The sequence below is a fragment of the Ambystoma mexicanum genome, chromosome 1p (genome assembly GCF_040938575.1).
Source record: "Ambystoma mexicanum isolate Mex_15411 chromosome 1p, UKY_AmexF1_1, whole genome shotgun sequence".
In the NCBI taxonomy this organism is placed as follows: domain Eukaryota; kingdom Metazoa; phylum Chordata; class Amphibia; order Caudata; family Ambystomatidae; genus Ambystoma; species Ambystoma mexicanum.
This window is the reverse complement of record NC_090921.1, coordinates 417984851-418000624: the sequence shown is the minus strand read 5'-3', so window position 1 is coordinate 418000624 and position 15774 is coordinate 417984851.

The window sequence follows — 15774 nt, the reverse complement described above, 5'->3', positions numbered from 1 at the left end:
TATCCCACACCCTAGGCGCTTTCGGGTAAGGCGAACTCCATATGAAGTAATGTAGTATATAAGGGGGGAGAAAACTGCACCATTAAATACGAAGCAATGTAGAGTCAACAGTAGCTGCACAGCACTAGAAATCACATAGAACGAGACTCCATTTTGCATTAGGCCAAAAAGCACAGGATTGCATGATCGCGCTGCACCCACCAACCTCCATGAACCCAGTTCACTAGGCCCAAACTCATTAAGGCAGAATTAATCGGTGCAGCCTGTTCTCACGGAAGTTCACTTCTGCTGTGTCCCTACACTGTTGCAAATATTTAGTATCATTCAGAGGAATGCACCTGCAGGAGCGTGAGACAACCCCAGGTGCTGCAGTATGCCTAGCCATCTCCACTAAACTTCCTATAGACTTCTAACCCCCACCGAGCCAGTCCGGAGCAAGCCCCACACGACTGACCTGACCCCCACACCTTTGCTTTCCATGCAAGTGACCCCCCCTGTTCCACCACAAATCAAGTGTCCATGAAAGATCTAAGCATGTGCGACTGAATTTCTTTGAATATAAAAACACATCCTTTGTACAGGGAGGGATGAATTAAAGATCAAACCCTGGGTGGAGACCTTGAGTGCTGCAGGAACTGCGGTATCAACAAAGCCCTGAATGTGTGGCTCAGCGTGACTGTATTTTATCCTCCCATTTTCTGTGCCGCCCAGGTGCATGCCAGAGTGATGCAATAGAGAGCTTAGCGTGTTAGTTTAGATGAAACAATGCATTATACGAGCAACCTGACCTTCACCGAAGACTGAGATGAGACCAGCTGACCCATGTGGATCCTGATCGATGACAACAGAACTAACCAATTGTAGCCTGGCATCCCATATGGAGCAGGCGCATCTATACCATCTGACCAATCAGTAATATCAGTTCATACTGTATATGACATCACATGGCCTTTTAAGCTTCTGCTTTACTTTAGAATGACCAGAGCGCTCTCGAGCAGCAGAGTCCTTTGCTAATATTTGTATTCTGTTATCCTTGCAAGGCTTTCTGCTGGCTTATTTCCTTAGAGGGATGTCTTTATTCTGGAGTGTGTGTAAAAAGGGACTTGCCTTCACCAGGACCACTTGTTTTTTTTTACTTTTAGGGATAGCTAACTGGGTTTTTACTATTCCCTCTGAAGCGGTGTCTCCCCTGCACAGTAACCTATGTTTCACAAATAAAAAAGGTAATCCTTTCTTGCAACCTTCTTGTTCGGGGACAATCTGTAAGAAGGTTTCAGCCAACAATGGATCGTTCCTTTGGGCAGCAAGAGTTTCTATTTCTTCTTCTTGGACCCTTCGGGGCTCAGGGTTGGGAGGGTTGTCAGGTGTTTTATCAGCCTCCCCAAAGCTTCGGGTCCTCATTTTGTTAACTCTTTCCTGGCCTCTTCCTTTACCCTATGGAACGCTGCCCTCTCGAGCACCCCTTATACAATTTTATCCCCCTGGTGGATTTGGAAGGGATCCTTTTCATGATTTGGCTAAAGTGCCTTAATGTCACCCCTGAAGTTTGGATATATAACCCCTGCTAATGCATGAATCCCGAGCCTCTGTTCAAGTCCTGATTTGGCAGCTAATCTGATATAAGTATTTGGGGGGTGGGATCAATATAAGATCAATGGGTATTAGTCTTCTTTCACCTAGGGGAATAATCTCTTCCCTAGTACTGCAAATAGGAAACCCTATGGAGCCCTTTGTGGCTACCAAAGGGTCTGATGCTCTGGGACTTTGTTTTTCAAACTTTAGGGTATTGTTGTATCGGTAGAGCCGCATCTCGCTCCTGACACCATTTGTGTAGGCATCATGAGTCGGACACAGACAACAGGTTCAAGATTTCTTAACAAAACCTTTATTCAACTGAAAAGGCAGGGTGGATGAATGCCCAACCTGCTCTGTGCTAAGGTAGGATTTCCCTACCGCAAGAAAACTAAGGATAGCCTACATTTTCCATGTCCAAAGCCTAAACTTGCCCTCCCAACTAACTGCATACAATGTGTAGGGATGTCAGCATAAAAAAAGGAAAAAGTGTTCAAAGTAAAGTTCCGAGCTTCTGGTAGCTCTCTGGCTTGTAGTCATCTCCCGTTCTCCAAGTTTGAGGTAATTCACAGAATGCAGGGGTTTCCTTCCCAAGTTCAAGAAAGTTAATACAATGCCAGGGTTCAAATCTTTGGTAAAAAAAAGAGTTCAAGTCTTCCAGCTTTCAACACAACACTTGTTCCAGTATAACATTTATGGGTGCTTTCAATGACTTTTCTATTCAAGGCCATCCGGTCTACGCGCAGTTGTTGGACCACACGATCCACCCGTTACAGGTCACGCTCCCGGTACCCTATTTTGGCTACTTTCCCTTTAGCACCAGTCTGGTGCTTCTCCTCAGCAGCAAGGCTTGCCTCAGATGCATGTGTCACACTCTCCAGTCACAATATTGTGGCTTGGTTAGCCACCTTGCCAGGGTTACATCTTGTTATGTTTCCATGCCTCTTGCCAATGCTTGTTTACCCAGTTCTTTGCCATAGTGTTGGATTTCTTATATCCTGCATTCAACTCCTTGTGCTCTTTTGACTTTGCTAGCATTTGTTTTCAGTTAATGCAGTTCCTTATATTCACATGATTCAAAACTTTCCTTTCAGTGAAGTTCACAATTCAATTTTTCATCCCTTTCAATATGCTGCAGGCTTTTAACTGGTTCTTAATTTGAGTGGTATTCAAAATGTGCATTAACTTGCTTTCAATTCATTCAGTATTCAAAATGTACTGTAATTTTAGTATTCATAATTCAGTTTAACTTCAGCAACACCGCCTACCAACCAAGTGTTCTCCCTCTCCCTGGTTTTATACACCAGCCGGATCTTACTGCTCTTTGCGAGTCCTTCCGCTACGGGTACTTGGTTCTCCGTGCAGTAGCTTGCGTCTTCTCCCAGCAGTTTGCCTGTCACTCTCGCACACCCAGAAATGCTTCCACGGCAAAGCAGGATATTTCGGACCGCTTCCTTTGGTCTGGCCTGTCTCTTTCTCATGGCTTGCCGCCGGCCGCCAGTTTTTTCCTTTGTCGCTTCCTGCTGCATAAACTCTGCACTGTTTCCGGGACCTCCAGCGCTCCTTCTGCAACGCGGCCTCACTGTAGAGGTATCCCTGCATGCAGCTCTCTGCGCTCCCATAGCTGATCGTGCTACCACTGACAATGACTCAATTTCTGCTGGGCTTCCACTTTTTAAAGTTTCTATAATTGTGGATTGCAGGGTTCATGGTGAACACGAAATGAAATGGGGGATACGATGACTCACCTGAGGGCACGATCTCCCCACTCTCCAAGTCTCCTCTACCCAGTTGATCCTCCCTCGCATATCCACCCCAGGGTCATAATCCAAAAGTGATGGCCTTTCCCTGGCCACCATAGCAGAGGATGCCGGGGGGGAGAAGAATGAGGATCCCCATAGGTTCTTCACACAATGTAAAGTAGTTTGCAAGGTTGGTGGAAGAAAGTGGTACTTGGGTGGGAGTGTGCGTGCTAAGAGTGAGAGTGAGACTAGCAGAGTAGAGAGTGAATGAGAAGGAGAGTTAAAGGAGGGTGTCTGTGGGAGAAGGTTGGCTAGAGTGCAGAATAGTAGTGGTGTGGAGTTAAATAGTTGTAGTGTACAGTGGGGCTATTAGTAGTAGGATGGAGAGGGAGAGAGTAGTAGTGCAGAGAAGGGAGGCTAGTGGTAGAGCACAGCGGGGATTAGGAGTAAAGTGAGAACAGTGCACAGGAAGAGCAATAGGAAAAGATGAGGAGAGTAGACGGAAGGGAGAGGAAGGAAAGAACATCAGGACGAGGAGTACAAGTGTGTGTGAAGGGCCAGTGGCATTGAGGAAGCCACCTATTTGTGTACTAACATTTTATTGAAGGAACTAGGGCCTTAGTGTGCACCCTTAACAGTTTTTAAATAAAAACCCTTGAACTGGTTTAGAGAGTTGGTGTATTCCTGAAGCAATCTGTGACATGTGGTGTCATCATGAGATCATCCAGCCCTGATACAGAGGATGTCCACTTGGGGAAAACAGATGAAAAATCAGAAACTGGAGGCTCTTTGGTTGCTGCAAGCACTCTTTGACCTCAGTGTTTGAGGGATTGGAATTGAACTGGAATGTCTTAGTCTTGACCCACAACCAGTAGATTCAGAAGATCCAAGGAATCACCCGGAGCAGACAGTACCGCCAACCCAACTATAATCAACCTTCCGGAGAAATCCCCTGCCCCAAAAGAGTCTCTTCCAGCATATACAGGAGGCCCTTGCAAGTACCAATCAGTGGAAGCAAGCTCAAGCCATTGGAAACCGACTACTAGGCCTCCCAAGCAGACCCACATTCCAACAGTGGAGGAAACCACAAGCCCAGATGAGAGACAAGAGCTTACACAACTGGCCCCAGTCCCATGAAAGCATGCCCAACACCCACACCCATGGAAGACCTGTTAAGGGCCCTGGTCAACGCCAACTGGCTATCAGTTGCCAACATCAATAGATGTCTAATGCCTTGCATAGGGCTATCATGGAGAGAAGAGAACAACCAGTAGTACCACCAGCAGTCTTACAAAAAGTGGGCATAGGCGAGGATCCAGACACCTTCTTCGTCAACTTTGAAAGGGTGGTAGAGACCGAAGGTTGGCATTGAGATATGTGGCCCAGGTACATCAACAAACTGCTAACGAGAGAAGCCCAGCAGGCCTTTCAAGCTCTTAACCCCAATGAGAGCACTTCTTATCAAGAATTAAAACATGTCCATAGAGAGACTGGGGCAAGATTTATTTTATTTTACTGAGCATTTGTAAGGCGCTTTACACAACAGACTTTGTGTTTCAAAGCGCCACAAGGTTAAATGGGAAGGGAACAGGGGAAATAATAACAATGGCAAAAACAGTATTATACAGTCATGGTCCTACTAGGCCTTGTGGCATTCATCCGTGCAAGTGCATGGAGGAAAGGTTCAGGGGAAGGGGATCGAAGTGGGAACAGAGGAGTGGACAAGTGCTGGAGGAGGAGTCAGGAGGGAAGTGTTAAGGGGAGCCAAGGAGGAGAGCCTCAGGCTAAGTGCTGGTACAGACGAATCTCAAAGGTGGATGTGGCGCAACCAAAAAGGGGCCCGCAGGGCAGTGCAGTGGTTGGGAGGGGTGCTGGTATTGGCTGGGAGGAGGGCATGGGATCCTTTGAGAGTTATGAGGATCAGGCCACCGATCACAGCACCAGTGGGGTGATTAGCAGGAAAGGGAAATACTGAAAGAGGTATAGAAGACCAGAGTTTTGAGCAGTTTCCAGAACTTGAGCAGGTCCGGCTCAAGTCTGAGAGGGGCAGGGAGGCTGTTCCAAAGGGAGGCACCAGCTGAGGAGAGAGACCTGCCCCCCACACTATGCTTGTAGAAGCATTTGACAGTCAGAGAGTTGGAATTAGAGGAGCGTAGGGCTCTAGCAGGGGAGTATTTAGGGATGGAAAGTTTGAAATAACATGGTCCCAGTCCCCAGAAGGCCTTGTGGATGATGCAGAGGGTCTTGAATTTGATCCTTGCAGTCACTGGGAGCCAGTGGAGAGATTTTAGGCCTGGAGAGATATGGTCCCTGGGCTTGAGGCCAGGGATAAGTCTTGCTCTCCTGTTCTGAATTAGCTGAAGCGGGCGAAGGGAGGAAAGAGGGATATTGAGAAAGAGGCTGTTACAGTAGTCCAGCCTGGAGAGGACCAGATCTCTTGAGATATTGAGTTTCTGGGGGAAGGTGAGAAAAAGAGGAATGCCTTTGAGGAGATTGACCTGAAAGTGTGACTTCTTGGTAAGGCCCATGATGCAAGGGGTGAAGGAGAGAGCAAAGTCAAAGATGACCCTGAGGATTTTTACCTCACAAGATCTGGAACAATATCAAATACAGCTGAGAAATCTATGCTTGCAACAAGTGAACACTCAATGCCAGATGGCATACAGAGTTTGAGACCTGCTGAAAAAAGGGTTAGCCAACAAGACTTATGACAAAGTCAAACAGATGATGACCCTGAAGCAGTAGATCAATTCCCTGCCCTGTATAAACAACAAGTTGTCTGGCGTTGCACAAGCCAACTTTGGAAAAAGCGATTCAAATGGTTAATGCGCACCTGTGGGCCATGTATTCACGAGAACCAGTCCTGGGGCCTAAGAAAGTCAGCAAGCTGAAACGTGGGACTCGGAAAAGAGAAGAAGGCCCAAATCTGAGGAAACTAAGTTCCGCCCCGCTGATAACTGAAACGAAGACTAGTTCTCCCCTCCCAACTGACTTCAGGAAACCCTGGTCAGGTCCCCATCCAGAAATAGTAAGAAGCTGTGCATGTGGGAAACCAAGACACATCGCACATTCTGCCCATACAAACCCAACTTAGAGCCTAAGGAAATTGGGATCATGACCACAGGAGTCCTAACACATCCGGAGGAACCCATGCTAGACTGGGTAGAAGAAACGGCTGAGCCCAGGAATCTCGACAAGCTTTTTTCCAGACGGGAAATATGAACTAGAGTCAACCCCATCAATGGTATATAGTACAGGGGAGAATGAATGGAAATGCCACGCACATCTAACTGTTTAGCAGATCACAGTGAGAGTGATGTTGGATTCATGCAGTAGGAGGACAGCCACCTAGGCAAAACTGATCAGTCCAAAGAGCTTAACCCAGGATCCTTATCCAGATGATTTGTGTTCACAGAGATGCCAATCTTTATCCTCAGGCCACCATAAAATCCATGTTCTGAATGAAAAAAAAACCATGCTGATGATAGTCATTGCAGGACTACCTTAAGAAGTTCTTTTCCACTGTTTGACACCTGCCTCAGGGAAGTACAAGGCATACTTTTATGCTATCCCCAGATAGCCAGAGGCCTAAATGAGAAAAGGCGGCTCAGAAGAAAGTAGGGTGGTTTGTGATGGGGTCAGGTCTCCAAACTTGTCAAGAGTGGTGGGGGACCCCTCTCAGCCTGGGGTGGAAGGCCTACTGGGGATTTCACCAATGCCAGTGCTGCCCCAGAGTGTGGGTGTGGGAATTGTAAGGGCCCAGGTCTCTGTTCCTGCTATTTGTGCCTGTTTGCATCAATGGAACACCACCTTTTCTTAGTAGTGCACAACGCTGGCCAGTTTCTTTCTTGTTCCGTCAGCACCCAGCATGCCTAGCAGGGAAGGAAAAAACGAGCAGCCTGGCCAGTTAAGCGACAATGAAAAAACGAAAGGCTGCTGCACTAACCGGCAATCTCAGCACCCTCTGTGACCTGGACTCTGACAGTTGTATTACCCACGGCTAGACCACAGAGTGGTCGATACGTTGGACCAGCATCTCTGATATGCTGCTTGAGACAAACAGCAGCAGTGTTCATACCTTTGACGAGATTGCAGAACAGTCAGCCTATTTAAGCAATGATTCCGATGCAGCGTTCAACGTGGATGCGAACCACAACACTGACTGTATTCCAGCAGGCCCCCATTTCCAATTTCCTTTGGACCAGTGCATGAAAAGAGGGTGGGCTTAAAGCCCCTTAAATGTTGCTATACTTGAACCCGGCCTGGGGGTCAGGGGGGAAATAGATAGTGATTAACCTGAGGAACTCACAGAAGGAGAGAACCAATGGAGGAGGAAAGAGAGGAAGCAAAGGGGCATAGGAAACAGGAAAGTGCTGGTTGATTGGGTGAGGTGAAGGGAGGAGGATCAAGAAACCATGTGGAGAATAAATGGTGTATGGCAAAGGATTGATGAAGGAGTGTGCAGGGTGAGGTACTGGTTAGTGGGAGAATGTGGTACTTCGGTGTGAGTGTGTGTGCAAGGAATGTGAGGTGGGCTAAATGAGGGAGCGTAGGAAGAAACTGAGTGACTGCTGGAGAAGGTGTGGGTGGAGTGAAGAGTAGTAGTAGAGTGGAGATGGGAGAGTAGTAGTAGGGCAGTAGGAGTAGCGAGCTGAGGTGAGTGGGAGTAGAAATTGACCATCTGAGAAACAGAAGAGAAGATTGAGAGAAGGAGATACAAAGGAGAATGAAAGGAAGAAGGGGGGGAGAGTAGACATCAGGGAGAGGAGCACAAGGGCATGGGAAGGACCAAGCATGGCTTGAATCTCTGGCAGACACCTATTCATGTACTTAATTGTATTGTGGGACCTAGGTTAGGATTTACCTAGATTGCTTCCAGAAGGAGACAGATAGAAAGGGTGTTTGCTGTTAGGCCATCACAATTGAACAGGTAGAATGTTTAAACGGAAACAGTTATCAGTCTCTGGTGACCTTGATGGGGTTGAGGGATGCCTGTCCCGCTAGACGAGAGAGAAAGGGATGGCCCTTAGTGAGTCCTTTTCTATTTCTGCATTGGAAAAATGTGGATCTAATTTTGTTAACGACAATTTTTTGTTTGTTTTGCGGCAACAGAATTACCTCAATTCTTCCCACACTGCCAAATTACAAGTTACCAATTGGTAAATCCTCCGATTTTTGGAGGAAAAGTGGAGGATTTAACTCCAGCATAATCTAAATCTGAGGAATTATCACTCAGTAATTCTGCTGATGGTAATTCTGCCATAAATCCCCAATGGAATCCTATGGACTCCATAAAAGGGGACTAACACCACCCTACCACTACTTGTAATCCTGTGGTAAACCCATGGGATCAAGTAGCGGTAACAGTATCTGATTTTGGCAGTAATTTGGCATAATTATCAACAAAATACAAACAAACTTGTAATGAGGCACTTGATGTCTTCAAGAGTTGGTGTGTTCTTGAGGCCATCTGTGACAGTTGTCAAAGTGGCGGTTTACTGCAGCTATTACTACTAGGATTATGCTTGGATGGTTAACTCTGGAATATAAACCTCATTAAATCTCATTAACTGGGAGATTAATGAAAAAGCCAGATTGGGACTTAATTTTGATTGTCAAACTCGGAATATACTGTTGTGTCAAGATGGTAATATACTGAAATGGTCAAACTGTGAATATACTGCAGTTGTACAAAGTGGCAGTGCCAAAATACTAGGACTGTGTACACTAGGAACAGACTTGGATTGGCATATAAATATACCGGGACAGTGGACTGGAATTCTGTGTATTGAAGTACATTGTAGTTTACAAACTGCGAGCATATACAGTTTGTCACATTAGGAAAACAGTAGGGTTGTATGCCAACGTTGCCTTTTTCTCCCACCAGTAAAGAGGGGTTGGGTGACCCTGGAGGTTAGGGAGAGCCGCCATCTCCTGCAAGCATCATAAGGAGGATTCCCAAGTGCTCTTCCTGTCCTTCCTTATGTGATCCAAAAGTGCAGTCTTCCTCAAAGGGGATAAAACGCTGACATATCAGTCAATGCTCAGCATCAGTGCAGGGAGGCTGCATGGTTGCAAACACACTTACCGTAACATCAAAAGGCCAGAAAGTTGGATCAATCGTCTACTATGTTGGCTCTGGCTGTTTCCAACATGGCAGAGAAGGCTTTTGTAACATTGGGGCGTCATGCTGGAAAACGATCTGATTTCTATTATTAGAGAATGCACAATACCTGTAGACAACGAAATCCACTGATCACATATTTGGGGAGGAGGTGAAACCATTAGGGAAGTCTAATCATGAGTAACAAAGTTTATTGGGAAATATACCCACTGATCAGATTTCTCATTGACATGAGCACTTCATCAGCACCTGGATAACAAGACTTGGTGGGTGTTATGATGGCATTCCAAGGAGAGGTTAATGTTATAGAGAGTAGACGGAAGAGGAGATTCAGAAAACAGAACTTGTGATGGCCAAGCAGAAACAGGGACACTAAGAGAAGGAGCGAAAGAGAATACCCTATGCTGGTCAAGCCAAAAAGCCAATTAGTAAAAGGAAGTCTGAGACAGACTTGGTTTGGCCAGTTAATTTAGGGCTTGGGAGACACCAGGCTAAAAGGTCAGGCTAGATGGTGTAATTAACCAATAGGCTTACACAGATTTAAAACAACGAAACCAATGAGTCCTTTTTTCGCATTAGAATGCATCCAATAATATGTTGGCTAGCAAACAGCTTCAGGGCATACTTAATACCAACGGCATAAAAACCGATGGGTTGTGGCAACAATGAATTTCAAAACAATAATAAAGACACTTGCAATGTTTGCGTGCCTCTCAGCCTCAATAGAGCTTCTATTTTACAAACATTTGTACAACTGTTTTTTCACACATTGAAGTGCTTTCGGGCTCACTTAGCTTCGGTGTTTTTTACCACAGGTAACAAATCTACTCACAGCCCTTCAGTCCACCTTAAACTACTAGAAGACATCCGGCAACTTTCCACTAAGGCATTAACAACTATCAACAGCGGATGCTAATTTGTAAGTCATTACCCTTTTTTTTTTTTTTTCACTCTATTAAAAGAGGCCAGTGATGAACTGTAATATATTTAAATAGCGATACAAAATTATCCATAGGCGCTTTCTCTAAACAGTTCCTTTAATTAATTTTAGGCACCAGCATCATAGAGCGCAATCCAAACACACCTGCGCTTGAAGATTCAAATACAACAAGCTCAGACAAGCGAGACAAACGGAGAATTCTAGTCACATAGAACGTGTACATGTAAGTTTATTCAAAATATTTTGTAATTTCGCAAATTGTTTAAAGAGAATTTAGATCACATGGTCTCATTAAGTGACATCAACCCAAGACGAAAGTAGTTGTAAGTGTATTCAATATATTTCGAAATCTGGCAAATGGTCTAAAGAGAATTTAGATCACAGGGTCCCATTAAGTGACACCAACCCAAGACGAAAGTAGTAGTACAGTTTAGAGACACCGTTCGACTGTATATTTTCTCAATAGTCTAAATAGCTTAAGATGGTCTTAGTGGGGTAAAGGTAGGTTTAGTACAATATACAACAAGCCATCGCTCTTAAATTGAGTTTTCAGGGAGATATGCACCTTGGTCTGTCGTTTTCATTTTACAAAAACAAATGTTTTACAGCAAAGTCTTATATAAGATGAATATATTTACATTGATATATGAAAAATTATTTTGCAGATGTGTGTATGTACTAAAAGGGGATAAAGATTGATCAACTACAAAGCAATTGGCGTCCTGAAGATGGCCTTACATTTATTTGGGTGACCACCGTTGACAAAAGTGGTACATCACAACGGGCCGAAACATATGTCGACTGTTCTAGGAAAAACAAATGGTTTTTTCCTCTGTCACAAATGCACATTTCAAACAGCAATGTTATGCCTATAAAGATTTAGATTCACTTTAGAATTCCCCTGTTAGATGAGATGTATGTAGAATGAGTGGTATGATTGAGTGTTAATTCACAAATGTTGTTTTTTTTAAAAACGTTTTATGACTATTAAAGAGACAGAACCCTTGTTACAATTTGAATTGTTCAGTGCAATTTTTTCTTCGCTGGCGATTTCCTAATCATTGATACAGTTAGGTTTCCTGATACTCTCTCCTAAGTTCCATACAAGACTAAAAGAGAGGGGTAGTCGATCTGATTCTCACTTGTTTTCTCTAAAGATTGTCCCTTCCTTCAGATCAGACCCCCCGTTATCAAAAAAGAGGGATTACCCATTACTTAAAACCTCCATTGGACAACCCTTGGTTGTTGGGTTTACTGTGATTGTAAACGTATAGTAGTGTACTGATAACCGCTAAAATGGACAGTGGAAATTTAGTTTCCTTCACAGATGAATATTACCAGAAGATAATGAGTATGCCATTACTTTTAGGTGATAACCTTGACAAGACAGTCCCTGCATCACAATCAAATGATGTTGACCTTTTGATGCAGAAAAAGAAAAAATTAATTCGGACTGAATCCCATGGCCAACTAATGTTAGCTTATCTAAAAGCAGGTACAATACCTGAAGGCTTGCAAATAAAAAACACTCCAAGAGTATTTACAAACAATTCGAAGTTTAAATGCAAGTTCAGTGGGGTAAGCAACAAATGCTCAAGAGATCTATTGATACTAATCATAGATACAGCGGAAGAAGAAGCTAACCTACAAAAAATAGAAATAACAGCACTAGAAGACAAAATCAAACAAGACAAAATCATCAAAGATGTTAAGTCAACTCTGGAAAAAATAGAAGATGAGATTATCAAATTTAAGAAGCTGACTCTAGACAAAAAAATCTGGAAATTAAAGAAAGATGTGGAACAATATAAAGAGACAAAAACCTATCCATATCTGATAGAAAGTTACTATGAAGATTTACAGAAAGCCAATCAAGGTAGAGGCTACAACATAGGAAACAGGAAGCAACCTTATGTAAATTTCTCCAACTCTTCCAATGCGTCCACAAGCAGCGGTTCAGACAATGACCAAGCAGGACCCCCTCCACAATTTTTTCGAGGACGAGGACAACGGGGCCGCAACAAGAACCAAGGACCACCCAGAATGAACACCAGGAACTGGCAGGGGCCTCCACCGATATGGTAGTCCCCATTTTCAATCTCAGTCCCTATGTACTTTCAGCCATGGAAATCAGTGTTCTATCCAAAGGGCTGTCTTTCGTACCCACAACAAGAGCAAAATCCTTTGAGACGGAAATGGAACTGCAACAATTCTACAGAAAAATACGTCTTAAGTATTTTTTTCGGAATCCCACGTCCACTAGAAAAGAACCAACAACTACAGGTTTAAAACCTCCTTCAAAATTCACTCCAACTAACACAATGGTCAGTCCAGCTATAGTGGCTTTCGAACAAAGGATTTCCCATGAAATCCAAACAATCATTAACACTAAAAACAATTCCAGAGATAATCTCACAAAATCAGAAAGAGAAGCCCTCAAATCTCTACAGCTAAATGATTCTTTCGTAATCAAGCCAGCAGATAAGGGGGGCGGAATAGTCCTATGGGGTAAAGACGCTTATGAAACAGAAGTCATGAAACATCTGAATGACAATACTTCGTACAGGGAACTGGCACAAGACCCTACACCAAGGCTGCAAGATGAAATAGCCAGTCTAATGAAACATGCGACGGAAGAGGGATGGATAGATCCGGAAGAGAAAGATTTTCTAGTCAATTTACACCCTACCACCCCGGCTTTTTATATCTTACCCAAAATTCATAAGAACGACAAAACACCTCCAGGTAGACCAATCGTAGCGGCCATCAATTCCATTCTTGAGCCCCTTTCTATCTATTCAGATTGGTTTTTGAGACCTTTTGTGTCTCAAATGAAGTCATATGTGAAAGACACCACCAGCATGCTTAAGACTTTGGAAATGTTCCATGTAAATCCAACAGATATCTTGGTTACTCTAGATGTGGTTAGCTTATATACCAGCATCCCACAAAACGATTGTTTAAGAGTGATGGCTAAGTATTTAAATAGACGCACTAGAACACTTGACAGCGTCCCAACAGCATTCATATTAGAATGCATTAGATTAGCGCTCACTGAAAACTTCTTTTTATATAACGGACGTTATTACAATCAACTCAAAGGCACAAGCATGGGAGCAACTTTCGCCCCAGACTTGGCCAATTTATATATGGACGACTTGGAACATCACTCCATTTTCGATCTAGCAAATCCTTACTCAAAATCAATCATAACATGGTTACGATATATAGATGATGTCTATATGATATGGAGAGACACGCCAGACAATTTGGCACTCTTTCATAAATGGTTGAACACTCAAAACCCCAACATACAGTTCACCATTCACACAGATTTATATACCATTCCTTTCTTAGATCTTCAAATACAAAAGACAAACACAGGAGACATAGCAACCAGTCTATACAGAAAACCGACAGATAAGAACACTTTGCTGAATTACCAAAGCTTTCACCCATTGGGTTTGAAAGAAGGCCTGCCATATGGGCAATTTCTGCGTGTACGCAGAAACTGTACACAAATAGAGATGTATAAACAACATGGAAAATCACTAAAGAAAAGGCTACAAGATAGAGGCTACCCGAAAAAAACTGTGCAGCAGGCATACAAAAGAGCACTACACATGAATAGAACCACATGTCTAGAACCCATTCAACGCAACAAAGAAGACAAAATCACATGTGTCAGCACATATAGCCCGATTAGCAGCCATCTCAGAAAAATCGTTAAAAGACACTGGCACATGATTAAAACAGAGGATTTTAGTCCCTCTATGCCCCGTTTTGCATTTAAAAGGCAACGTAATATAAAAGATCTTATAGTCCACACATATCCGAGACCCCCAAAGGCAAACACCACCCAAACCCAATTGTGGGGCTTACCACCGGTGATAGGCCATCATCGTTGCGGCAATTGCTCTGTATGTGCACAGACCATGACAATGAAAAGCATTCAATTATGTAACACCACCATCCATTTGAAGACCTTTACCAACTGCCTCACCAAATGGGCAGTGTACGCTATTAAATGTCCATGTGATTTAGTTTACATAGGCAAAACCAAACGACAGGTACGCCAAAGAATTTGCGAACACAAATGCTGTATTCGAAACAAACTAGACAACAAACCTTTGGTGGCCCATTATGTTCTCAAACAACACAAATATACAGAATTACTTTGGTGTGTAATTCAAGTGATCCAATCATCCCCCAGGGGCGGCAACATGGACCTTAACCTGTCCAGATGCGAGCAGAAATGGATATACAACCTTGATACTGTGAAACATGGCCTTAATATCGGCATAGAATGGAACACACTTCTTTAAGGTACACAGAGACGCGGTTCCTCGAACCCAAGGGTCATGACCCCCGCGCTATTATCACAGAACACTAATTACGTCAAACAAATATACCAAATAGAAACATTATTTAAAAAGCACAAATTAGAAACTAGGCTCCGTTATAGGGCCTAAAATTACATCGACTAATAGTCCTTTCAAGACGCTTTACCAAAGTTACACAGAGTAACAGTCTTAATTAGTTCATTCAATCCATTTGAGCGGATATATGAAAATCAGATAAAATCTAGAAAAACACGTTTGGTAAATACGAACCAAAAAATTGAACGAATATAGGTCACAATGTTATACATCACTAGTTTTACCTATATTTAGGCTTTCAACAGTATCTCTACTACCGCGCGAGTTGTACGTACACATTTAGATCAAACAAACCCAAGTAAAGACCACTTTGCAATATATAGAACAGTAACACCTAACAATTATATTGTGATCACGGTAGTGTTTCAAACTACTAGTTCCATCATCCTTTAGGCGTGCAACAATAGACTGGCGATCACGTGTCGACAACTGTAGATCATGTGACCGTATATAAATTAGACTCAATTTCACTTCAAGCTTTGTTACCGAAGCCCGTGACAAGTCAGCCAGCGAGCGAATGCCTGCCGAGGACTAAAGAGCTAATAGAGGTAAAATATGCGCTCTTTCTGTTCGATTTCTAAGGGCAAAATAGCCTTTCTATCCGAGTGATTGTAACAGGAAAATATCATTTGCCTGCCTTTCCTGGCTTGTATACCTCTAGGAGTGTAATTAACCAATAGGCTTACACAGATTTAAAACAACGAAACCAATGAGTCCTTCCTTTTTTCGCATTAGAATGCATCCAATAATATGTTCTATTAAAATTGAACTAATATAGGTCACAATGTTATACATCACTAGTTTTACCTATATTTAGGCTTTCAACAGTATCTCTACTACCGCGCGAGTTGTACGTACACATTTAGATCAAACAAACCCAAGTAAAGACCACTTTGCAATATATAGAACAGTAACACCTAACAATTATATTGTGATCACGGTAGTGTTTCAAACTAC